Here is a 26,634-nt window from a genome sequence, read left to right on the forward strand (position 1 = left end):
GCAAGGATCAAAAGGATCACATGTGGCTTCCGTGAAAAGAAAGGTATTTTGAAATTGTAGTGCATAAAAAATATACAATTCAAGGGGAACTTTACACACAGTTTTAAATAATGTTATCACTAACCATTCTGACATGGAACAATCCCAAATGAAATCACGCTTTTAAAAAATGAAAAGATCAATGTATACCAGGCAATGCAATGATAAGCTCTATGGAGAGCAGCTACTACCAAAAAGCCCAGAGTCTTTCTGCAGTGGACATGTATAAAAAACTCCAAGTTGAATGCTGTTCTTTCTGTCATATTTTTCCTTGAATATAAATTACAAAAATTGGGCCTCACACTTTGAATCATTCATTTTGTCTAGCAACCAAATGCTTGTGAACAATAGTACGAAGTGAACCAATAAACTGAATGGAAAAACACAATGCTTTCTAGAGCTAACTTTTGCTGTTTTAAAGAAATTTCAGAGCAAAAATAGACTATCCTACAAACTTTGAAATGCAAACAGATATCTAGAAGCCTATGCTTAATATTAAGGGCTTTATTTTATTCTATTAAGTTTTCAATCAGATTTGTTGACAAATAATTGGGATGACTGATTTTATTATCAAGAAGTTCGTGGGATTAGGAAACTTCCTTAACCAAGGACGACTCATTTAGAAGCTCCCATTTAGATTTCTGCAAGAGGAAGAAATATTCCTAGCTATTTAGCATTTTTTTTCTCTTTCTGGCACAAAATGATATTTTTCTTGCATGTTCTCTCAATCTCCATTTATAGAGATTCTCTTTCTTTACCCTTCTGGAGTGCCTCAAACAAATTGACAATATGAATAAAAATTTGATTTTTCTGGGAGATAACTTCATAGGGGAAGGCAACATAGTTAAAGCTAGACAGAAGTGGTGAGATTAAACCTATCAGATCTGCATGCCGGCCCTGGGGAATGTGTCCATCTCAACTCACGGTTTACAGTCACTAGACTTTTAATCAGATTTGTATGTAATAGTATTTCATAATTTTCCACAGAGCTCTTTATCCTTTCTTCAGAAAAGAAAAACCTCCCAAAGGAAATAAAGCAACAGAATAGTATAGCTGGTATGTGGTTATGTGGCAAGGTCAGTCAGTTCTCCACCCATTTGGCATCTTCCTCTTCCCTGACATGGACTCAAGAGTCTCAAGGTGCTCTCATTGTTCTTCAAATCTCCCATCCAAGTACTAACCAGGCCTGACCCTGCTTAGCTTCTGAGATCAGACAAGATCGGGCGCGTTCAGGGTGGTATGGCCGTAGACTTGTTCTTCAAATCTAATAGTCACATGAATTTCATCAATCCAAGCAACTGGGAATAATAGGCATTGATATATGCTTTGGTTCTAGTCCTGGATCTTCACTAACTAGCCTCTAATAAGCTATATGATCTATTAGATCTTAATCTTCTTAGCCCCTATTTCCTGTTATAGAAAGTGAGGGTTTTGAACTAGATGATCTTTATCATCCCTTCCATTCCTCCAAACATTTAAATCTTGAACTTCATGGCAGTTTTCCAAAATTAACCAACAGTTATACAGTTCATTTTCATTCTTATAACAAATTTTAATTAAAAGACTAATAAATTAAACAGTGCAATTTAAAGCAACCTGCTAGATACAAGGTAGTAAAAATGGTAAGTGACATTTACTAAGGGCCAATCTATGTCAGGTAGTATAATAACCATATCATAGAAATTCTATGAATTGATCCTTGCCAGAACCTCATCATGACCATTTTACAGATAAGGAATAATTCTTTGAGAGGTTAGTGCTACCTAAATAGGAATAGCTAGTGGTTAGCCAAGGTGGGATTCAAACCCAGTTTCTTTATCCTCCAAAGTCATGCTCATTCAGAACCAATGTAGTTTGCTGCCCCTAGCATTCTGCTTTGAAGTGTACACTGTGTCCCTCATACTTTTCAAGTTGTTTAACTTTTCTGAACTTTATTTGTATTGGTCCATTCATTCATTCAACCAGCAGCATAGTACCATAGGTACTGTGATTGATATTATGATATGGAGGTGACTATGACATTAAACCTATCTAGGAAGAACTCACAGTTTTATTAAGGAGTTGGGCAAGACAGGTGGCACTTACAATATAATGTCATAGGTACTATGAGGTATATGAGATATGTGTGCATGGCACATGGAGAAAGAGGACCTGGGAGTAGAGATCGGGGAAATAAAAATCAGTTCCTCAGAGAATAAGAAGTGGAAGGCACTTCAAGAACCAGTAGAAATGTGCTAGCTGAAAGGCATTCCAGCAAAGAGAGCAGATGAGTTCAGAAGTTTGTGAGGGCATCACATTTTCTGAGAACTGAGAGTAGGTCTCCATTAATGAGGTACAGTGTGCATGATAAATACCTGGGAGATGAGTCTGAAAAACTACGACTGAGAAGACCTTGGTATCTCATGCTAAAGGTATGGAACTCTATCCTGAAGACATTAGGGAGTCCCTCTAGAATTTTAAACATGATATATTTACGTAATAGAGAAGTCCCTTTGGAAGCAGTGAAGAGGCACGAGTGGGATGGAGTGTGTTGGTGGCCCTGTTTAGAGGCACAAAGAAGAGATTGGAATCTCCTGCAGGATGTGCAGCCCCCTCCCAAAATCCAACAAAGGAATCAACTATTGAAATATAGAGAAGCAGCTGAATTTGAGTGATGTTTGGAGGTGGGTGAGCAGGGATTTTGGTGGTGGAACAGATATTGGAGTTAGAAGAGATACTATTGGCTGTGTCTCCAAAGTTTCTGGTTGGGCTAACAAAATGGATGGTAGCTGGCTCTGTTCTTGGGAAACTAGTCAATAGAAGGAGGAAGGACTCGAAGAGAAAAAAGTTCAGTCTACAGAATGACAATCTTGAGTTGCCTGTGAAGTTTCATTCAGGTAGATAAATGTTCCTATCACAAGTCAGAAGAGACATGGTGCTACCCTTGGATAATACATATTTGAGAGAAGGACAGATTTGTAAACAAATAACAGTGTCAAATGTGTATTGGACATAGGTATTATTTAAACATAATTATAATAGCAATAATATTAATAAAACTATAAAAGTATAATTTAAATTACTATGTGCAGGAATTGAGTAATGTAAATAGGGATTTCATTAAATCTGTACATTTCTTTGGGTAGTATGGACATTTTAATAATATTAATTCTTCCAATCCCTGAGCATGGAATATCTTTCCATTTATTTGTGTCTTCTTCAATTCCCTTCATCAATGTCATAGTTTTCAGTGTACAGATCTTTCCTTCCTTGATTAAATTTATTCCTAGGTATTTTATTCTTTTGATGCAATTTTAAATGAGACTGTTTCCTTAATTTGTCTTTCTGATAACTCATTAGTGTTTAGAAATGCCACAGGTTTCTGTATGTTAATTTTGCATGCGGCTACTTTGCTGAATTCATTAATTAGTTCTAACAGTTTTTTGGTGGAGGCTTTGGGTTTCCTATATATGGTATCAAGTCATCTGCAAATAGTGACAGTTTCTTTTCTTCGTTTCTGATGGAGATGCACTTTATTTCTTTTTCTTGCCTAAATGCTGCAGCTAGGACTTCCAATATTATGTTGAATAAAAGTGGTGAAAGTGGACATGTTTATCTTGTTCCTGATCTTAGAGAGAAACTTTTCACCTTTTTACCATTGAGTATGATGTTACCTGTGTGTTTGTTACATATGGCTTTTATTATGTTTAGGAACTTTCCCTCTATAACCACTTTGTTCAGAGCTTTTATCATAAATGGATGTTGAATTTTTTTAAATGTTTTTTCTGCATCTATTGAGATGATCACTAATGTGATTTTTATCTTTGATTTTGTTAATGTGTATCATGTTGAATGATTCATGGATGTTGAACCATCCTTGCATCCCTAGAATAAATCACACTTGATCATGGTATATGATCCTGTTATTTTTATTTTATTTTATTTTTTTTTTTGAGAGACATCCTTTTAATGTATTGTGGAATTCAGTTTGCTAATATTTTACTGAGGATTTTTGCATCAATGTTCATCAGTGATATTGGCTGAAATTTTCTTTTCTTTGTCCTGTTTTGGTATCAGGGTAATGCTGGTCTCATAAAATGAGTTTGGAAGTATCCCATCATCTTCAATTTTTGGGACGAGTTTGAGGATAGGTATTAAATCTTTGTATGTTTTGTGGAATTCACCAGTGAAGCCGTCTGCCCCTGACTTTTTGTTTGTTGAGAGGTTTCAGATTACTGATTTAATATCCTTACTAGCAATTGGTCTATTTAGATTTTCTATTTATTCATGATTCAATCTAGGAATATTTTATGTTTCTAGGAATTTATCTATTTCTTCTAGTTTGTCCAATTTGTTGGGTGTATAATTGTTCATAGCAGTCTCTTATGATCGTTGTATTTCTGTGGTGTCAGTTGTAATTTCTATTCCCAAGATTTTTTTTCATTAGAGCCCTCTTTTTTCTTGGTTAGTCTAGCTAAAGGTTTTTCTTTTTCTTTTATTATTATTATTTTATTATGTAATGTTAGTCACTATACAGTACATCATTAGTTTTTGATGTAATGTTCCATGATTCATTGTTTGTGTATAACATCCAGTGCTCCACGCTATACATGCCCTCCTTAATACCCATCACCAAGCTCATTTTGTTTATTTTTACAAAAAATTAGCTCTTAGTTTCATTGATCTTTTCTATTTTTTTAATCTCTATTTCATTTATTTCCACTCTTATTTTCATTACTTCCTTCCTTAAGTAACTATTGATATGTATGTACTTACTGCCATTTTGTTAATTCCTTTGTGGTGTTTTCATACTTCCTCTCTGTTCTTTTCTTCTCTTTCTCTCTTTCCTTGTGGTTTGCTGGCTTTCTTTAGTGAGAGGTTTAGATTCCTTTCTCATTTTCTTTTGTGTATTTAGTGTAAGTTTTTGCTTTGTGATTACCATGAGGTCTGCATATAACTTCCTACATATATGACTAAGTTGATAGTAACTTACATTTGAACATATTCCAAAATTTACATTTTTTCACCCCCCTCAGAATTTTTTCCTTTTAAAATTTTTTATATTTTTTAATTCAAGTGTAATTAATGTACAATGTTTCATAAGTTTCAAGAGTACAATATAATGATTCAACAATTCTGTACACTTGTCAGTACTCATTAAGGTAAATGTACTCTTACCCGCCTTTATCTATTTGACCCATCCCCCTACCTACCTCTGCTCTGGCAACTATGTTTGTTCTCTGTATTAAAAACCCAAACCTCAGTCTGGGTTTTTGTGTTGTTGTTTGTCTCTTTTTTTCTTTGTTTCTTAAATTTCACCAGGAACCCTCCTGCACTGTTGGTGGGAATGCAAATTTGTGCAACCACTGTGGAAAAAAATATGGAGTTTTCTCAAAAAATTAAAAATAGAATTACCATCTGATCCAATAATTCTACTAGTGGGTATTTACTCAAAGAAAATAAAAACACTAATTAAAAAAGATATAAGCACCCTTATGTTTATTGCAGCATTATTTATAATAGCCAAGATGTGGAAGCAAGTGTCCAGATAAATGAATGCATGTTTTGCATTTTCAATGTCACACTTTACATTTTCTTCTTTCATTCATCTTTCAATTAATTATTGTAGTTTTAGTTAATTTTACTATTCTTACTATTTTACTATGAAGATTAAAATAGTTGCTTTAAAAGTGATTGATCCTTGGGCACCTGGGTGGCTCAGTTGGTTAAGCGACTGCCTTCGGCTCAGGTCATGATCCCGGAGTCCTGGGATCGAGTCCCACATCGGGCTCCTGGCTCAGCGGGGAGCCTGCTTCTCCCTCTGACCCTATCCCCTCTCATGCTGTTTCTCTCTCTCTCTCTCAAATAAATAAATAAAAAATAAAAATAAATTTTAAAAAAGTGATTGATCCACTTTTCCTTTCCTGCTATATTCTTCTTTTCTTTTTAACATATAATGTATTATTTTTTCAGAGGTACAGGTCTGTGATTCAGCAGTCTTACACAATTCACAGCACTCACCATAGCACATACCCTCCCCAATGTTTATCAGAGGGGGAGACGAACCATGAGAGACTATGGACTCTGAGAAACAAACTGAGGGTTCTAGAGGGGAGAGGGGTGCGGGGATGAGTTAGCCTGGTGATGGGTATTAAAGAGGGCACATACTGAATAGAGCACTGGGTGTTATACGCAAACAATGAATCATGGAACACTACATCAAAAAGTAATGATGTAATGTATGGTGATTAACATAACATAATAAAAAAAAAGAATCAATAGGGAGAATCAATACATGTGCATCTAAAAAAAAAGTGATTGATCCACTACCTTTATTATATATTTACCTTTTCCGGTGAGATTTTTACTTCTGTATGTTTTCTGTTATTAATTAGTGTCATTTCTTTTCAGTTTAGAGAGGTCCCTTTAATATTTCTTATAAGGAGATTTAGTGTTCATGAACTGCTTTAGCTTTTGCTTATCTAAAAAACTCTTAATCTCACCTTCAATTATGAATGATAATCTTAGTCGGTAGAAAATTCTTGGTTGGAACTTTTTTTCTTTCAGCTCTTTACATATATTGTGTCACTCTTTTTTGGCTTGCAAAGAAAGATTTCTGCTGAGAAATCTGCTGATAGCCTGGTGGGGTTTTTCTTGTATGTATTATGTTGTTTTTATCTTACTGCTTTTAAGATTCTCTCTTTATCTTTACCTTTTACCTTCTTAATTACAATGTGTCTTGGTGTGGCTCTCTTTGGGTTCATTTTATTTTGGACCCTCTGTGCTTCCTGGATCTCTATATCTGTTTCCTCCCCAAGATTAGGGAATTTTTTAGTCATTATTTCTTCAAATAAGTTTTCTAGTTTTTCTCTTTCTGTTCTCTTTCTGGGACCCTAATGCAAATGCTATTCCACTTGATGTTGTCCCAGAGACTCCTTTAACTTATCTTCATTCTTTAATTTTTTTTTTCCTTTTGTTGCTGTGAGTTCTGTTGGGTGAGTTCTATTACTTTGTTTTCCAGGTCACTAATCTGATCTTCAGCTTTATCCAGTCTGCTGTTGAACCCTTTACTGTATTTTTCAGTTCCGTTGATGATTCTTCAGCTCTGTAACTTCTGTTTGGATCTTTCTTATATTTTCTGTCTCATTGTATTCATCTATCCATCCATCCATCCAACTCTCTCCTGAGTTTGATGAGTATCTTTATGACCATTGCTTTGAACTTTATCATAGATTGCTTATTCCAATTTCATTAATGTCTTTTATTCTGATGTTTTGCTTTGCTCTTTTGTTTGGAATGTATTCCTCATCTCCTCACTTTGCCTGACTCTCTGTATTAAGCAAATCAACTACCTCTCCCAGTTTTGAAGGAGTGGTCTTTTGTAGGAGATGTCATGTGGAGCTCAAAACACAATTCCCTCTGACTAATAGAGCTAGTTCTCAAGGGTCATCCCTGTGTGGGCTGCACACATGTATTTGCTATCTTGGGGTCACATCCATGGTGCAAGGGTGGGTGGGGCTGCTGCCTAGCCTGGCTGCCAGTACATACTAGTCTTTCAAGAAAAATGATCAAGAAGGGAAGGCAAAAGTGGCTACACTGAGACACAGGTTATGCTTCCATCACAGTAAGTTTATTGCAGTGGTGACAATGAGACCTGTAACATTTTTTGCTAGGCTCATGAGTAAAGAGTGGATGTGACAAGACTTTTCAATATTAGAAACATTTAAGGAATAATATATTTTAGATTATTTGCCAAAATAGCAAACAATATACTTCCTATAATTTGACTTCTGGGGCACTAAAGTAAATTGCTTGAAGAAATTGGATCTTAAAGACTACAGATGGAGAATTTTTGAAGTATATCCATATTCAAGTAGAGATCAAAGAAGCCCAACTACCAAAAGAACCATGGGCTGACTTACAATGACAACTGGGGATTGAGTAAAAGTTCTTTTTAAAAGGGCTATCTTGAAGATTATGACTTAGACTTTTAAAGAAATAAGGTGATAGAAGGAATCACATGTGAAATTCCTCAAATGAAAATTTATTGATTTTAAAACAAAAACAAAAAGAAGAGAAAACAAAAGACCAAATCTCAATTAGAGTGGTTAAAAGAAAGGCAGCTCCAGAGAGGTAATTTATTATTTATCCATTTATTTATTTGGCTAGATTAGAAGTACATATATTTTTAAAGCTGAAAGGTAAAAAGTAGCAGGGAGCATGAGGTTTAAATCATAATAGTCATAGATCATCTAGTTAGAGACTATAATGAATCCTGGAGCAAGGTCTGTAATGAAATGAGAAGAAAGGGGCATTCAGCCAAGTGCACAGTAGATGTGCTGACCTTCAATTGATCAATGGGTAATTTGCCTTTGACACCAGAGAAAATATTAGATGGAAGAGTAAATTGGTACATTGGTATGAAGAAGGGTGAGAAGTTGATGCTTGTGCTTGAGCAATTTAATTTTCTCAATCCAGGAGGGGATTATGGTAATTTTTCCTAGTATGAAATTGAAAATATGGGTTTCAAGTAGAAGAGAAAATTCCAGCTGGGGTTGTAGATCCGGAAGCCATCTGTAGTTATGTGCATGAGGATAAGATCTTCCAGGAGTAATGTTAGGTTTAAAAGAGATAAATGTTGAACCTTGGAGAAAAATATTTGGGATGTGCAGAGGGTACCATTCCTTCAAGGGGGCGATGGAGCAGTTTGGAAGGAGGAGGGCTCAGAATCCAAGAAAGACAAGAGTACCAAACAGCTGAGTGCTGAGCAAAATGTACTGCCACAGCATGTTAGAGAAAATACGATGGAAATGACCAGTTAATTCCTAACAAAGTAGATACCTTAGTTAAAGCAGTTTTGGTTATGCTGTGGGAGAGAAAATAAATATAGATTTTTTTCTTCTAGAAACTAGAACAGACCTTAGAAATTATAGCCTTCCTCCATCCTTCCTTTCTCCTTTCCTTCTTTGCTCTTTTTTTTTTAAAGATTTTATTTATTTATTTGAGACAGAGAGAATGAGAGAGAGAGAGAGAGCACACGAGAGGGGGGAGGGTCAGAGGGAGAAGCAGGCTCCCTGCCGAGCAGAGAGCCCGATGCGGGACTCGATCCAGGGACTCCAGGATCATGACCTGAGCCGACGGCAGTCGCTTAACCAACTGAGCCACCCAGGCGCCCCTTCTTTGCTCTTTTTTAGAGTTAAATTTTAAATGAAAGCTATTTGAATATTTTAAATTGAGAACAAAAAATGGAGTGGGAAAATAGAGGAAAGAAAGAGAATACTGGACAAGATTAGATGCATTCTCTAAGATGGGAAGTAAGGAGAAAAGAATGGTGAGTTGTGGAGGGAGGTAAGTTCTAAAGATGAGGAGATTCATGTCTGGTGGCCTCTCCATTCTCTGAAGCTGTCTACTAAGTGAACATGGCTGTGGACATGAGATGAAAGCTTAAGAAGCATGGTAAATGCAGGAAACAGCACTGCAGGACAGGAAGAAGGGAGCTAATGTCCAAGGAAACAACAGAAAGAGTTCAGTAACCTCTAGAAAAAGTGAGGGTGTATTAATCTATTATAAAAATGGAAAAGCATCAACAATATAAGTTCTGCAAAATACCCATGCTTCACGCAGTAACTTCCATAATGTTCTATAGAACTTTGTGTCAGACATTAAGTCCTGAAATGATGGACAGACTGTACCTTCTCCAATAAAAAGACTGAAATCTGTCTTATTAAAACTAAAGAAACATTAAACCTCAATAGATTTCATTTATTTGAAACAATAGAACTTAAAACTAATAAAACTCAATAAATAGAGGAAAAAGTTGAAGTAGGATTGTCTAGAAAGTAAAATTTCTTGGCTGCACTGACCTTAAATTTAGTTACTCTTACTACCTATAAACTAACATAAAATGTTCCGGGGGTTCAGGCTTCATGTGTCCCCAGATGGCAAGGTCTGTGGCTCTGTCCTGACTCTCTTGATAAAAAGAGATTTTTTATCCTCTTGAGAATGCTTTTTCTTAGCTCTTTCTTGATTTATTATTCCCCTAACAATGTCAATCCATTAAATCAGAACTAACATAAAGTAACTTCCTTAGCTTCAGTAGCCTGGGAAAAAGTTTATAAGAGTATGGAATCATTGAATTATTCTTCCATCTACATCTGTATTAAGGACACATAAAGACTTTTTAGAACAGAGTTTGGTAGCTAGCATATACTCAATTAATATTACCCATTTATAAAATATTAAATTCAGTGAAATACTATGTGTATGTGTGTCTCTCCCAAAATGAATCTGAAACTTGGCACACTGGCGAAAAGTGCTTTGAAACATCTCTCAAATGAACAATTTTTAGATATTACATTTTAGAAATGAAATAACAGTATCAGATAATTGGCAGCAAAGTCATTTTCCCAAGTACTGATGCCAAGCACATGGCAGACATCCATTATGGGTTGATGTAGATCAAAAGGGGCTGAGACACCATCTCATGCTTATAGAATTTCAGAATTAGAGACATTTGGAAGGGAAAAGTTAGCATCATTTGCCATGTCAAAGCCAAGCCATGTGCACTGAGCTGCTTCTCCTCACTAGCCAGGCCCCAGTCATTCCATCCTTATTTACCACCCCCTCTGGATTTCTTATAATAGCCGATGCATGCAGAATTAGTCAAAACTAAATGCCTCACTCCAGTTACAACAAAGGCTGACTTAGGGTCTTCCTGTTGGTGACAAGTCTCTGTATTTGCCTGGCAAGCCAGAATTTTTCCCCCTCTCCAGATGAGTGTGCAAGAGTGAACCATCTAAAAGTACTTAGAAAAAAAAATCTGTCTCCTAATTCTAGAGAAGGGAGGATCCAAACATCTCTCTCCTTTCCTGGACCCCCACCCAAAGCCCTGATTTTCTTCTATTAGATCTTACCACATTCTCCGGTCACTTAGAACACCAGTCTCTTTGACAAAATAAATCTATGAATTGATACATGGCTTTAAAACGTATTTGAGCACTTCCAGGACTTTGAAAGACCTCTTGAAATAATGTATTCAGACTCCCTGTAACACATAATCCATACACACATGGTGAAGAAATGACTTGGAGCTAACAGGAGGCTTTAGAGGGTAGAAGGAGGAAAAGGGCAATTGACTCGTCATGTTAAACTCCGTGTAACACGGATTGAAGAGGAGATCTTAAACTGCAATGTTATTTTAAATTTTCCAGTAATCTAGATTTCTGAATTGCAAATACTGGAAACCAGTTCTGCCTTCCTGCTTCACACTGACAGCGACACTTTGCTTGCCCACATCAGAGGTCTTGTGGCTTTTGATTCATTCTGTTGTTGATGCCTCCTCTTTTGTTTTCTCAAAATGTAAATATTTGTTCTGTCTGCATCCTAATTGCTAGTCTTGGTGTCTTATTGTGTATGAGGCCTGTGGTAACTCAGATGCCTCAGGATCCCTTGCTATGTGCTGGGATTTCATGTCTTATGACATTAGCTTGGCATAGCTGTCAGCTACCCTGTTCCATGCCCCTGACTAAACTGCAGTTATGTCTCTAATTGAAAGCCAAAATTATTTTATTCCTCTCTACAGAGAGGAAACCCAGAACTATTATTGTGTACACACACCAAACCACAGGAGCCTGGGTGAGGGTCTGTAATGACAGGGCCTCCTACACAGCACATTTGCAAGCTTTCTACTAATTACCTTAATTTTCTTTGTCTAGACTGACTTATTGCATTGAAGAGCTCCTTTTCTAAAGGGGTGGGGGTGGGGGTAAAAGGGACATCGTTAGTCCTCCAATTCCTGCCAAGTAAAGAGGAGAGAAAAACATGAGTAGAACCAAGAAAACAAATAAAACAGAATGAGATTAGCCCTTGAGTGGGCTGTTTCCTAGAGCACATGCTGGTTTAAAATTGATCTGGGAGGTTGTGATCTAGTAAGACTAGAATCTCTACCCTTAACAGCAGAAAACACATTAAGCAATATATAAACCCAAAGAAGAAAGGTGTTTCATAAGAGAAGACCATCACTAAGCAGGGAAATAACACTCATCAGTGTATTCCCTACATCACCAGCAGTAATGAAAACTCTTCTGTTTTGTTCTTCTGCTTTCATGACATTTTTCTAGTTTGTCTTTTCAGATTGAAAAAAAAAAATGGGTTTGTTTGGAATAACCTGGCTTCTGTGGCTCCTGCTTGTGGTGAACACTAAGAAAAAGGTAATATCTCAGCTATAAGCCATTTTGAAAACTTTCTCCTTGGATAAAGCGGTTGGATCAGTTCACATAATAGCAGGCTGCATTTTCACTCTTCTTAAAAGCTAGCATCTCTAGCTTTTAAAAAATGTTGATATTTACAGACTGTATGGCTTTAAGGCTAGGGAGAGGAGCACCAAAGGTGCTCATAGATTGTCACGGTGGATTGAACGACCAAAGGGCAAGGCTGGCTCCTCCTGGGCTGCAGCTGTCCCTTTGGTTGCCAGCCGGCCAAGGCCATGGGAACACTGGTCCTGGCTGGGAGCCCTAGAAGCTCCTTTCCTGTGGGACATTCTCTTTAGCCAAATTCTCAAGCCCCTGCTGGTTAACTCACTTCCCACCTCTCTTCTGTTGGGAACATTACATTTATTTCCATTTGCTATATTCAAAGACTTATTGGTTTCCTAGGATATGATGATGGGTTTCATTTTACTGCTATCTTGTATTTCAAGTGTTCCCCTTGATTGATCTACTTTTGAGTTTGGTTAAATTAATTCTCAGTGGGCCAAAAATTCAGGACTTTTTTTTTTTTGGCCTTTTCATAAATTGTGCATTATAAAGATATTTTCCTGGATTAAATACTGGGTTTCTGTTTCTAAATCCGAGGGAACCATTGAGGCAAAGATTGTGAAGGTCCCAAAGTGTGTCTTGTGTCACTGGCCCCAGGATGGGTGTAAATAATCTGGACTGGGCAGGTACACACTTGGAAGTGAGCAGTGCTGTTGCTATCTTCATCACTCATTTATCCATGTCATTACTCTGAGCCCCATTTCTGGGAGACATAATTATATATTGATTAGATCAGTGATTTTCAGCCAGACATGACTTTGTTCCCCAAGGGATATCTGTCAATGTCTGGAGTCATATTTGGTTGTCACTACTGGGGAGTGGAGTGTTACTGGAATCTAGAGGGTAGAGGCCAGGGATAATGCTAAACATGCTGCAATGCTCAGGACAAGTCTTCCGCAAGAAAGAATTATCTTGTCCTTGATGTCAATCACATCAAGACTGAGAAATCATGAATTAGATTGACAATTTGCTGCTCTATCACATCTCTACAGATGTGATGGGATTCAGAGCTATCTCTATTCACTCTATGGAAACTGATTCAGCATTTTACTTTCTTAGGAGCTGATACATTTTTCTTATAATGCTGGATAACTCTTTGGATTTTTCCACTCAGTTTTAAAGAATTGGAATCTATGAAGCTGTGGCATAAGAAGATTAAAGCCGGGCAAATCTGACATAAAACTTTGCTTATGCTTCTGATTTGGGACAAATATGTCATAATTTTTTGTGCTTAGTAGATTTGTATCTAGATTTTTTTTTCTAGTAAATTGAAGTTCTTGCAAAATTATTCACCATCTCTGAGGGAATAAAAGCTCCTTCCACTTACACAAATTCTATGAAATCCCACCCAAAATTCACCTTCTTTTTGAAGCCTTCCACTTTCCTTCTTACATATTCTCAAGATCTTATTAAAATATTAATTCCTCTGTGAAGCATCCCTAAATGCCCTAGGCTGAATTTTTTAGATCACTATATTTTGATTATTTGTCTGCAATTTTATCTCCCCCATCAGATTGTGAATTACCTAAGGTTGGGGCCAAGCTTGCTTCATGTTAGGATGACTCTACAGCCCAGCAGAGTAAGCAGAGAAAGTGCTCTGTAAAATGTGTCAGATAATGAGTCCAGAAATTATCACAAATATTTCATGTCTGTTTTAGAAACAAAGTACACCTTTAAAAAATATTTGATATAAATACAAAATATGTCATCAAAGGTAACTTGCTATAAAACTAAACATACCTTGACATTGATCTTTCACAGGAATAACTAAGTAATTACATTTCAAAAGGGGTTGATACATAAGCCTAGCACTATTTCTGAAATTTGATATGTTAAGAGAAATACCATATATAATATGAGACTATTATAATTCAAAAAGCATATTATATGCTTTCTTATGGAAACAAGAGTAGAACTAAGGTGGCTTATATATTCAAAATATTCCAACTGTGACTCAAAGAACTCATTATATCAATTATGGCTATGTGTTTTCTATTATTATAAGAAAAATGATTCCACTCCTATTTTTTAAAGCGCTTTCAAGTTCATCTATACCCCTTCAAAGATCCCTTTTACTTCATTTTATGATTTTTGTAGTTTGAAATATGTGTTTTTGGTATCCTGAATGCTATACTCTATTCCCTTTTCCTACCTCAACTGCCAGTGTTGTTTTATCTGTGGTTTGTGTACATGTTGTAAGGAGCTAAACTATCAGATCTTTCTGGATTTTCTCACTCCTCCAGCCCATGAAAAGTTACACAATTCTCAAAGTTCAAAACTTAACATTACCCACACCAATTCATTTCATAAAGATTAGACTAAATATTATATGTTACTAAAATATAAAACATCCAGAGCATGAATGTTTTGCATAAAACTAAACAAAAAACCTTTGGTAGTTATTTAATTAACCAAGTAACTTATTAATTAGTTATCTAATTTGGCTTTATTTAAGCCAAAATAAATAATGTTTAAAACAAAACTAATTAATTAACTCCCAACTTCTATCCAATTTCTTCACAGGTGTCTCCAATTCCTCTAGGAAGACTTTTTCACTTTCATCATTTGGCCACTCTATGTATGTCTCACAAGACCAGTCACTGCCAGATCTAAAAGATAGGGACATATGCACATGTCTTTATAAGATTGTAGCTCCTTAAGGGGAAGGTTATCACATTTATCTTGCCTTCCCACAGTACCTACCACAGAGTTTTGCACATAACTCACTAAATTCAGTGGAGGTATGCACTACAGAGAAGCTTACAAATAATCCTCCTTGCACAACATTTGTGCTTCAAAGGTATGCTTTCTTTTCAGAGATTTGTAAAATATACTGCAATGTGTTGCCCCTGTCCATGGTATCTTTTGGGAATAAGAGAAAATAAAGGGATGCCTGGGTGGCTCAGTTGGTTAAGAGACAGCTTTTGGCTCAGGTCATGGTCCCAGGGTCCTAGGATCGAGCCCTGCATCAGGCTTCCTGTTCGGAGGGATGCCTGCTTCTCCCTCTCCCACTCCCCCTGTTTGTGTTCCCTCTCTCGCTCTCTCTCGTCAATTAAATAAATAAATAAAATCTTAAAAAAAAAGAGAGAGAGAGAAAATAAAATTTTTATTTCATTGAAAAAGTGGTTGTCAACTTATAAGTATTAATCCCTGCTTTGTTCGCTTGATGTTTTTAAGTACCATTTTAGATGTCAGGAACACAAAAAAGTAACTTGTCCTTTGTGGCCTTATAATATAATTAGGAAGGTAGACTGCATTCATACATGTGAAAAAAATACATAGTGATATAGGATATCATGTAGAAATTGCTGATGGAAGGAAGAAAATAGTGCCACCAGAGTTCAGATGAGAAAGAAGACACTGAAGACTGAGGTAGGTGCCTGTTGATGGCCTAATGGGGGAGGTGGAAATTGGCCTGACCTTAAAAAGAAGAGAGGGATTTAAAGGGGAGGAGATGATGAAGGGTATTCTTGGCAAGAAGTGTGAAGAAATGCCTTAGAGGCTGGAATGTATATGGCATGGTTACAACAGAGAGATGGGAGAGGAGTATTTTGATGTGAAAGAAGGTTAGGCACATTGCTGGAGACAAGGGAAACAAAAGCAAAAATGAACTATTGGGACTTCATCACGATAAAACGTTTCTGTGCAGTGAAGGAAACAATCAACAAAACTAAAAGGCAGCCTACGGAATGGGAAAAGATATTTGCAAATGACATATCTGATAAAGGACTAGTATCCAAAATCTATAGCGTACTTATCAAACTCAACACCCCAAAAATAAGTAATTCAGTTAAGAAGTGGGCAGAAGACATGAATAAACATTTTTCCAAAGAAGAATTCCAGAGGGCTAGCAGACACATAAAAAGATGCTCCACATCACTCATCATCAGGGAAATCCAAATCAAAACCTCAATGAGATACCACCTCACTGATCAGAATGGCTAAAATTAACAACACAGGAAATGACAGATGTTGGCGAGGATGTGGAGAAAGGGGAACCGTCTTACACTGTTGGTGGGAATGCTAACTGGTGCAGCCACTCTGGAAAACAGTATGGAGGTTCCTCAAAAAGTTAAATATAGAACTACCCCCCCAATCCAGCAATTGCACTAGTAGGTATTTACCCCAAAGGATACAACAATACAGATTCAAAGGGGTGTAGGCACCTCGATGTTTACAGCAGCATTATCAACAATAACCAAACTATGGAAAGAGCCCAAATGTCTATTAACTGGAGAATGGATAAAGAAGATGTTGTATGTGTATACACACACACACACACACACACACACACACACACTGGAATATTACTCAGCCATCAAAAAGAATGAAATCTTGACATTTGCAGTGACATGGATGGAGCTAGAATGTATTATGCTAAATGAAATAAGTCAATCAGACAAAGACAAATACCATATGATTTCACTCACATGTGGAATTTAGGAAACAAAACAGATGGTAAGGGGCAAAAAGAGAAGCAAACTATAAGACTCTTAACAATGGAGAACAAACTAAGGCTTGATGGAGGGAGGTGGATGGGGGATGGGCTAAACGGATGACAGGTGTTAAGGCAAGTACTTGTTATGATGAGCACCCAAACCAATATTATACTATATGTTAACTAACTAGAATTTAAATAAAAATTCAGAAGGAAAAAAAAAAGGTTGGGAAGGGGCCTCTGAGCAGACAGAGTGGAGCATTCAAATTAAGAATGTCAGATGTGAAACAAAGGAAGTTAGACTGGTCTTGATAACTAAAAAGCCTTTTTTTTTTTAAAGATTTTATTTATTTGACAGAGAGAGACACAGCGAGAGAGGGAACATAAGCAGGGGGAGTGGGAGAGGGAGAGGGAGAAGCAGGCTTCTCGCCGAGCAGAGAGCCCGATGTGGGGCTCGATCCCAGGACCCTGGGACCATGACCTGAGCTGAAGGCAGATGCTTAATGACTGAGCCACCCAGGCGCCCCAACTAAAAGGCTCTTTAACAGAGTAGTGAATGCATGAAGAGATGTTTCCGGAGGATTAATATGGCACTTAAAGGAAAATTCTGGGAATAGAAGTCTTTGGGAGAAAATTATAATTATCTACTTATTATATTTAAAAAGCACCAAGAAGAAGTCAAGCTCCAGCACAGTAAATGCTGACTGACAAGTTATTGAATAAATGAGTAAACAGATGTGAGAATCACAAATATGTTATCTGATAGAGAAAGAGAAGGGAATGCTAAATCATTGTAAAGGAAGCTAATAGGATTTAGCAATAAATTCTTGCTTTTTTTAAACAGGGAAGAAGATTATATGGATTTTTGTTTGTTTATGTAAAAAACATAGAAATAAGATTTAGGCTCTTCAATCTTATAAAATATCTAAGATTTTCTTTTGAAACTTCCAAATCTTCCCCAATTGCTCAGATTTAATTTCTCAGTCATAATCCTTAGAACTTTGCATCTAGTTCTCTTAAAGCTCTTATAGTCTGGTCTATATTGTATTATTTTTTTGAACGAGATTCAAAAGCTTTTGGGGGCACCTGGGTGGCTCAGTCAATTAAGCATCTGCCTTTGGCTCAGGTCATGATCTCTAGGTTCTGGGATCGAGTCCCACATCAGGCTCCCTGCTCAGTGGGTAGTCTACTTCTCCCTCTCCCTCTGCCCCTCCCCCTGCTCATGCTCTCTCTCTGTGTCTCAAATAAATAAAATCTTTAAAAAAAATCTTCAAAAGCTTTGGCCTTAGGTTGATAGGAAAATAATGTTTCCAATAACATATATATAAAGAATAAACTGGTTTTGCCAAAAAAAATATATAGATCTAGTTTAAGATATTGAGAGTTTGAAGTAATTGTAGACTTTCAGTAAGAAGTATCTAATTGATAAACAAAGATAAAGAGCGAATTTAAGACTGAAGATTTGGCAGAGGTGTCCTATTAAGTCATGAGAATGGATGAGATTCCTGAGAGAAAAGCAAAAAGGTTATACAAAATGAATGTCCATGTTCAAGGAGGGAATAAAGAGAAGTAGAGAAACCACTGACTTTCATTCAAAAGAAAACGTTATTTTTTTTTTAAAGATTTTATTTATTTATTTGACAGAGAGAGACACAGTGAGAGAGGGAACACAAGCAGGGGGAGTGGGAGAGGGAGAAGCAGGCTTCCTGTGGAGCAGGGAGCCTGATGCAGGGCTCGATCCCAGGACCCTGGGATCACGACCTGAGCCGAAGGCAGACACTTAATGACTGAGCCACCCAGGTGCCCCTAAAAGAAAACTTTAAAGGTAAAATAAGAACTAGGTCCATGTGGAATCACAGAAACTAAGTGAGGAAAGTTATTTTAGAAGAAGATAAAAGTAATCTAGGAAAATAAGGACTGAAAGAAAGACCTTTGGATTTAGTATTTAAAAGGTCACTGGTAACCATTGAGAAAAAGATCCAGGGGCACCTGGGTGGCTCAGTTGGTTAAGCATCTGACTCTTGGTTTTGGCTCAGGTCTTGATCTCATGCGTTGTGGGATGGAGCCCTGTGTCGGTCTCCTCACTCAGCAGGGAGTCTGCTTGAAAGATTCTCTCCCTCTGCCCCTCCTCTCTCTCTCTCTCTTTCAAAATAAATAAGTAAATCTTAAAAAAAAAAAAAAAAAAAGAAAAAAGATCCAGTCAAGGTAGCAACCAAAATCACATCAGACTTAAGAAGATAAGAGAGCGTGAAGATAACACGTTAATTACTGAGTCAAACTAAAAAGAGGGTTAAAAAAGAAGGGTGTGTGTGTGTGCAGCAGCCCATTAGGACATTTGAGCAGATTTACAAGGTAAGAAATCAGTAGGGAGTAAAAGATTAAAGATGCAACAGGAAATAATGTGCATTAGAGCATCAGAAAGTTCAGGAGGATACCGGGATTTATAGGACAGAGATGACTACAACGGGGACTAGCCTTGTGAAGGAGGAGGTACAGCTTTTTCTCTGAGATAAGATGGAAGAACAAGAGGTCCAGCAAGCTATGAATATGTGCTTTGAGACTGTGTAAAAGATGTGGCTCTGAGTCATACAGAGGTAGCAAGGAAAAAAAGGAAGGTAGAGTTCCATTTATGGAAAGAAGTGAGGACATCAGAGGGGTAGAATTCTGAGAACAGCCTGTGGGAGCAAGAGACTACATGATTATGGGGCAAACTTAAACCATGAGGACCCTGTGAGCTTACAAATTAATAAACACATGGCACAATTTCCAGCTTTCTCTAGCAATGCTCAGAAGATTGAGTGAATGTGGGTGTGACTCAGGATGGGGGGCAACATAACCAAAGACCACAATGAAATGTGGTGTGGGAGGTTGGGGAGTAAGAGGAAATGGAATAAGGCCAAGCATAGCATTAACTCAAAAGCTAGAAAGGATCGCTTTCTGTTAAAAATGAAAGATGGAAATAGAACTCTATTAAATAGTGTCAACACCAGTTTCTAATCTTTAATTTTCTTGCTTTATAATGTCATTTCCTTTTCCATATTTACATTGTAGACTGATCTGTTGGGTTACTCTGAAAAGATTTTAATGATACTTTTGTTATATGCTGATTAAAATGGTTTTCATTGCATATTGCAATATTTTGAATATTTTGAATGATTGAAAGCAAATATTGTGCTGATATATGCAATAAATGTTTTTCAAACATTCCCAGACTATATTCTTTAAATTAGGTCTTTCATATATTTGGACATATTGCAATTACTATGGCAAGACCATGAAGATCAATTAGAATGGAAACTTAGAATTTAAAAGGAATACTGACTTTGAAAAAAAATTCTTCCATGGCCAAAAGAACCTATTAAAAGTGTTCTATAATGGGCTAAATATTACAGAATGTTCCTTAATTTGATTTATTCTGTTGTATTCTGAAATTGGGCTGGTTTCTCATCATCCCCATGCTTTCAATGGAGCTGATCCAAGCACAGAGTCTTCTTTAACATTGGAAGAGACTTTGCATTTGGACCTCATCCACAAGGATTCGAAGTTAGATGAAACATTGGTTCTTGGGAATGAAATGACCATGGATCTTAATTCCCTGACATCTGAAAAAAAATCTGGTTGATTTCTGTTGAGACCTGAGTTCAGTGAAGAATACATATTTTGAGTTACTGGGGTCTGATTGTCATTAATTTTTTTTTAAATGATCAATTGAATGAGGTGCAAAGTATAAGCACAAATAAGAATGAAAAAAACCACATAGAATTAAGATCTGCTTCTTTTCTTTCTTTTTTCCTTCTTGAATGCAGAGTTCAGATTAGTTGAGGCTACTGAAGGCAAATATTTGTTGAATTAATAGAAACAGGAGGAAGAATCATAGCTTCTTAGAGCCAGAAGGGATCCTACAGATTATGCCACCATTTCTTATGAATTTTGTAGCTCAGGAAAACTGTGACTACAAAAATAACATGATGTGTTTAGGTTTACACACCTATTTAGTGAGTAATCCAGGACTATATGCCAGAACTTTTGGTTTAGTTAGCACTTTCCATTGCACCATGTGGTCTTTTATGTTTCTCTTAACCCAACTAATTAATTAACTGGATGACTTTCCATAGAGAACATAGATTTTTCTTGTAGCGATAGCATTAGGATTCTAGGGTATTAATACTATGTGATATCTAATTTAGTTCTCTGCCTTCAGCAATCAGCTGCATTTAAAGTACTCTACTAAAGGAATTTCTAATAGTTATCTTTGGAAGTGATTTCAGTTTTTAGTAGCCTTCATTTAAAAAAAAAAGACTTTAGCTTTTTAGAGTATTAGGTTTACAAAAAAAAAATTGCGAGGAAGGTAGAGAGATTCCCCATATACTACCTGTCCCCACATATGCATAGCCTCTCTCATTATCAACATTACTCATCAGAATGGCACATTTTTTTTCAACCAAGGATGAACCTACATCGACATATCATAATCACCCAAAGTCCATAGTTTACCATAAGGTTCACTCTTGGTGTTGTAAATTATATGGGTTTGGACAAATGTATAATGATGTGTCTCTATCATTATAATATCATACAGAGTATTTTCAGTGCCCTAAAAATCCTCTGTGCTTTGCCTCTTAATGCCACCATCCCCACCCCTCATTGGCAACCACTGATCTTTTTTATTATCTTCATGGTTTTGTGTTTTTCAGAATGTCATATAGATGGAACCATATAGTACGTAGCCTTTTTAGTTTGGCTTCTTTCACTTCATAATGTGCATTAAGGCTCCTCCATGCCTTTTAATGGCCTGATAGCTCATTTCTTGTCAGTGCTGAATAATACCTAATACATAATAATACATCTGCTGACTAGATGTACCACAGTTTATTTATCCACTCAACTACTGAAGGACATCTTGATTGCTTCCAAGTTTTGGCAATTATGAATCAAGCTAGTATAAACATCCTTGTGCAGGTCTCGTGTGGATATAACTTTTTAATTCCTTTGGATAAATACCAAGGAGTGTGACTGCTGGATCATAAGGTATGTTAAGTTTTGTAAGAAACTGCGAAGCTGTGCCATTTTGCATTCCCACCAGCAGTAAAGGAGAGTTCCTATTGCTCTACATCCTTGCTAGCACTTGGTATCATCAATGTTCTGGATTTTGGCCATTCTGATGTTGGGTGGTATCTCATTATTGTTTTCATTTGCATTTCCTCGATGACATATGGTGTGGAGCATTTTTCATGTGCTTGTCATTTGTATATCTTCTTCACAGTAGCCTTTATTTTTAAAAAATGTATTTCCCAAATCGGAGGGGGAGATGAACCATGAGAGACTATGGACTCTGAAAAACAAACTGAGGGTTCAGAGGGGAGGGAGGTGGGGGGATGGGTTAGCCTGGTGATGGGTATTAACAAGGGCACGTTCTGCATGGAGCACTGGGTGTTATATGAAAACAATGAATCATGGAACACTACATCAAAAAGTAATGATGTAATGTATGGTGATTAACATAATAATAAAAAAATGTATTTCCCAATGTGGAAAGGCAGTTTTTGGTGGAGCATAAAGAGCCCCAGGACAAGCATCAGTAGTTTGGTCTTGTCATGGATCTGCTGTGTACAAGCTGTGTGATGCAAGATCCAGTCTTCCTGAACACCATAGTCATTGGCTGTAAATACAGAATGATAAAGATCTTCCATCCTACTTTGATGTAGGGATGAATCTTATAAGATGTTATATTTGAAAGTTCTTGAAAGATGCATATGTAAACTGATATAACATTAACTAAAATATCCTTTCCTAATTATTAAGCTCTTCTCTTATGTAGTGTTCCATGGATATTAAGAGTAGTTGGTGACTGCATTCTATATATTGAAGATTCTTAAGCTCATTTTAAACATTTTTCCTCTATCATTTGCATTTCTTGCCTAAGTACCTGGAAAATACCTTATAAGAAAGAAATTCAGTAGTATTTCTGCAAGAGACTCTGTATGGGGCATTGTATATGGCAACCTGATTTCAGCATTCTGAGATGCCAAGGAATATTAGAAGTCTATGGGAAATCACAGACGCTTTGAAGTGTCTGTATCCTGACCACTGAGCCAAAGAGACCCCCGAATCAAAATCTTGTCATTTGTGACAATGTGGATGGACCTTGAGGGAATTATGCTAAATGATACAAAGGGGTGGAGGTGTATAAGGGTGGAGGAATTTGGTAAGGTGGCAAAAGGCACAAATTTCTAGTTATAAGATAGTTAAGTTCTGGGGAGGAAATGTGCAATATGATGACTATAATTAATAATGTATATTTGAAATTTTCTAAGAGAGCAGATCTTAAAAGTTCTCATCACAAGGGGGCGCCTGGGTGGCTCAGTTGGTTACTCGTCTGCCTTAGGCTCAGGTCATGATCCCAGGGTTCCCAGGGTCCCAGGGAGCCTGCTTCTCCCTCTCCCTCTCCCCACCTCCTTCATTCTCTCTCAAAAAAATAAATAACATCTTTTTTTAAAAAGCTCATCACAGGGGAAAAAAGTGTAACTAGATGAGGTGATGAATGTTAACTAAACTTATGGCAATTATTTTACAATACACACATATAAAATCATTATGTTGTACACCTTAACCTTATACAATGTAAAAGTAAAGGTACTTTCCATCTTGACCATGATATGGCTTGAGAGGAGAATCTAGCCAGAGTGTGGAAGGCTGAACTATTTTTTAGTTCTCTTGCAGTTGGGATGTATGCAGCTTTCAGGACCACAGGGCAAATGACACATCCAGTTTTTATTGTCATTTCCCTATTCTTTAGGAGTTAAATTACATGATTTTCTTTTGATGTCTTCGCTAGGGCTCTTGACATACCTGCTAACCTGTCAGATGTGTAAAAATCTCTTAAATTCAACATGAAATATGGACATTGACATAATCTGATAGTACTCCACATTTAATTAGGCACAAGTTCCCAATTAGCAATCATAAACGAGCTCACACACTTTAAACCCTTAACACTTTGTGTTTAATGTTATGAGATCTCAGGCTTGCCACCGTTTATTTACACAATGAACTCTTTTGAGACCAATTGAAATGAAAATGTATATGGAGAAGTATAAAAAAATGCTGTACATGTGTCTATAAATAATCTAAAGCAGAATTCATATTCCTCAATGGATAACATCTGAATTCTTAATCTTTACAGAGTTTGGTTTTCTTAATTCCCCTCCTAAATTTCCATGGAAAATACTTCACAGATTTATAGAGAATGTGAATCTGCTTTAGAATACACTGACCTAGAAGAAAAAAGTGAACAAGAAAAACAATTTTAGGTATGGGTGGATGAACTCTCTTATCCCAGAGTGAATAATCAGCCCTGGTTGAAGGGCTTGCCAGTGTCCCGTGAGTCTAGAAAGTCCCCAGTCTCTGGAGTTGATTGAATCATCAATTCCAGACTTGGATGCTAAATGCATTAATGTCTTGTCTTCTTTTTTGCATCATTTCTTTCTTCTTGATCCTGGAAGGAAGTAGTGACCTATGATCTATCACTTTCTAGGTTTTTTGGACCAGTCTCTAGAGTCAGCACCTCTTCCTCAAATACCACTTATGGCCCCAGAAGCAGATGTTCTTTGCAACTAGCTAGGAATAGCTTCTAGAACAGAGGACTATCACTGCCTTGCAGAAATGGGATTGCTAACCTCATGCCACCTGCCTACAAATTCAGGAAAGCCACATAATACAATAAAATGGAGTTGTGAGTTGGAAGTTTAAAAATTCATTTATTCCAATTCAAATTAAAGGGAGAAAAAGAAATGTGTTCACTTGAGTTTTACTTTGCAAATGAGGAAGGTAGAGAATTTTTAACAAATTTCCTCTAACCTGAGTCTTCAAAGACACTTGACACATGAGTTACAGAGTTAGAAGTAAATGCATAAATATGGGAACAATTTAAAGAAAAATTATACATTAGGGAAGCTGTCTTTTAGGTGTTTTACTGTTTTTCTCTTTGAAGTCACTATCTGAAATCCTCCTTTCCAAAAAGTAGAACTTGTTGTACATCTAGAGTTGTACTCTGCAGAAATCCTTCCTGGATCTTAAACTTCTGATAAACAAACAAAAAACAAATCAACTCATGAATCCCTATCTGATTCTGCTATCATCTTCTCTTCCTTTTCCAAATAAAAATGAACATACACAGGTCCCTTTGGGTTAGATCATTCCCTTCTGCTAAGAGCGTTGTGTCTTGGTAACACATTGATTTTTAAAAATAATTCCTTGGCAATTCAAAACAAAACAAAACAAACATGAGAATTTAGTGACTCTGGAAGAGCAATGGGGACAATACAAAAGATTGAATGAATTAGTAAAATAATGAATGAACATATTCAAAACATATTTATTGATCATCTTCTATATCCTAGGCACTGGAACTACTGAAAAGAGCAAAGCATATATGGCTTGTGGATTCATGGCACACAGTCTGTAGAGGACCAATAATGCCAGGATAGGCAAAGTACTTCTCTGCCCTGACCAGCCCATGGAGATTCAAGATAACTGCCTCCTTCTCCAGTCACATAAACAATTCTCGTGCACTGTGTATCTCATCTGGAGCAGATCATCTCGTGTCTCTTGTTATAATGATTTATAAACATGTTTCAGCCCTTCTCCACTTGATTTTTCTTTCACTTGATTTTAGGGTTTTTTTTATAGCAGAAACTGGATCTTATTTGTCTTTGTATCTCTTACAGTAACTATCAAAGTATATTACAAATAACTCCATAGGATGTTCTTAAAAATTGAATGGGTTTTCTTCTGGGTCAGAAGAGTGATCAAGAACAAGTAGAAGGCAGATTTTTTTTTTATCTTCTTTATTTTTTCTTTTTTTTAAAATGAGAATACTTAAGTTCTACTCTATCAGCAAATGTCAATTATACAATACAGTGCTAGCAACTATAATCACCATGTTATGTATTCAATCTTCAGACCTTATTTATCTTATCACAAAAACCTTGTACCCTTTTACCAACCTCTTTCCATTTCCCCCACTCTCCAGCCCCTGGCAACCACCATTCTACTCTTTCTATGGGTTCAGCTTTTTTTTTTTTTTTAATATTATGCATTATTTGTCTTTGCCTGGCTTATTTCACTTAGCATAATGCCCTCCAGGTTCATCCAGTTGTTGCAAATAGCAGCATTTTCTTCTTTTTAAAGGTTGAATAATATTCCACTGTGTATACATACACCATATTTTCTTTATCCATTCATCTGTTGACCAACACTTAGGCTGGGATGATCATGTGATTTTTATCCTTCATTTTGTTAATGTGGTATATCACATATATTGATTTGTGTATAGTGAACCATCCTTGCATCCCAGGAGTAAAACCCACTTGCTCATGGTGTATGATCCTTTTAATGTATGGTTACATTTGGTTTGCTAAAGTTTTGTTGAGGATTTTTGCATCTATGTTCATCAGGGATATTAGCTTATAAATTTCTAGAAAAAGTATATTTTTAATTTGGAAGCTTTCAGCAGCTAAACTTAAAGTTCATATTTTACAAATCCCTAGTTAATTTCAAAAGAAAAGTTAGGGCTGTAGATAATCACTGAATAAACTGAATGTTTTCATGCTCTATAATTTTCAGAAATTACATAATTCCTGAGTTGTACTTATTTAAATATGACAGTCTTTTTGGTATAATCCTAAGAATTTTTAGACTTCAGCCATGATTGCTAGACAGAAAAACCGGTAAATACACAAATGATGCATAGTTTAGAATACCGAAATTTATTCCAGAATGGTACCTCCAGGGACACAGGCTACAGTGTGATAGATTTTTTTTTCATAGAGCCTACATTATTTGGTTGCAGTAGTGACAGCTTCT

General features: G+C 36.5%; 1 protein-coding gene, 1 long non-coding RNA gene and 1 pseudogene across 5 annotated transcripts in view; 2 read left to right on the forward strand and 1 right to left on the reverse strand.

Annotated features, from left to right (window-relative positions):
- GREM2 (gremlin 2, DAN family BMP antagonist) overlaps positions 1 to 26,634 on the reverse strand; it is a 107,321-nt gene that overhangs the window by 33,290 nt on the left and 47,397 nt on the right. The window lies entirely within an intron of this gene.
- Positions 7,568 to 7,683, forward strand: LOC123847262 (small nucleolar RNA SNORA1; annotated as a pseudogene).
- LOC135364744 (uncharacterized) lies at positions 11,921 to 25,609 on the forward strand. The gene is made up of 3 exons (XR_010412355.1): positions 11,921 to 12,227; positions 14,856 to 15,704; positions 25,170 to 25,609. It is a non-coding gene; the product is annotated as an uncharacterized LOC135364744 (long non-coding RNA).

The sequence above is a fragment of the Mirounga angustirostris genome, unplaced genomic scaffold, assembly GCF_029215605.1.
Source record: "Mirounga angustirostris isolate CCGP_5_RB_7025 unplaced genomic scaffold, mMirAng1.0.hap1 SCAF_6, whole genome shotgun sequence".
NCBI classification, from domain to species: Eukaryota; Metazoa; Chordata; class Mammalia; order Carnivora; family Phocidae; genus Mirounga; species Mirounga angustirostris.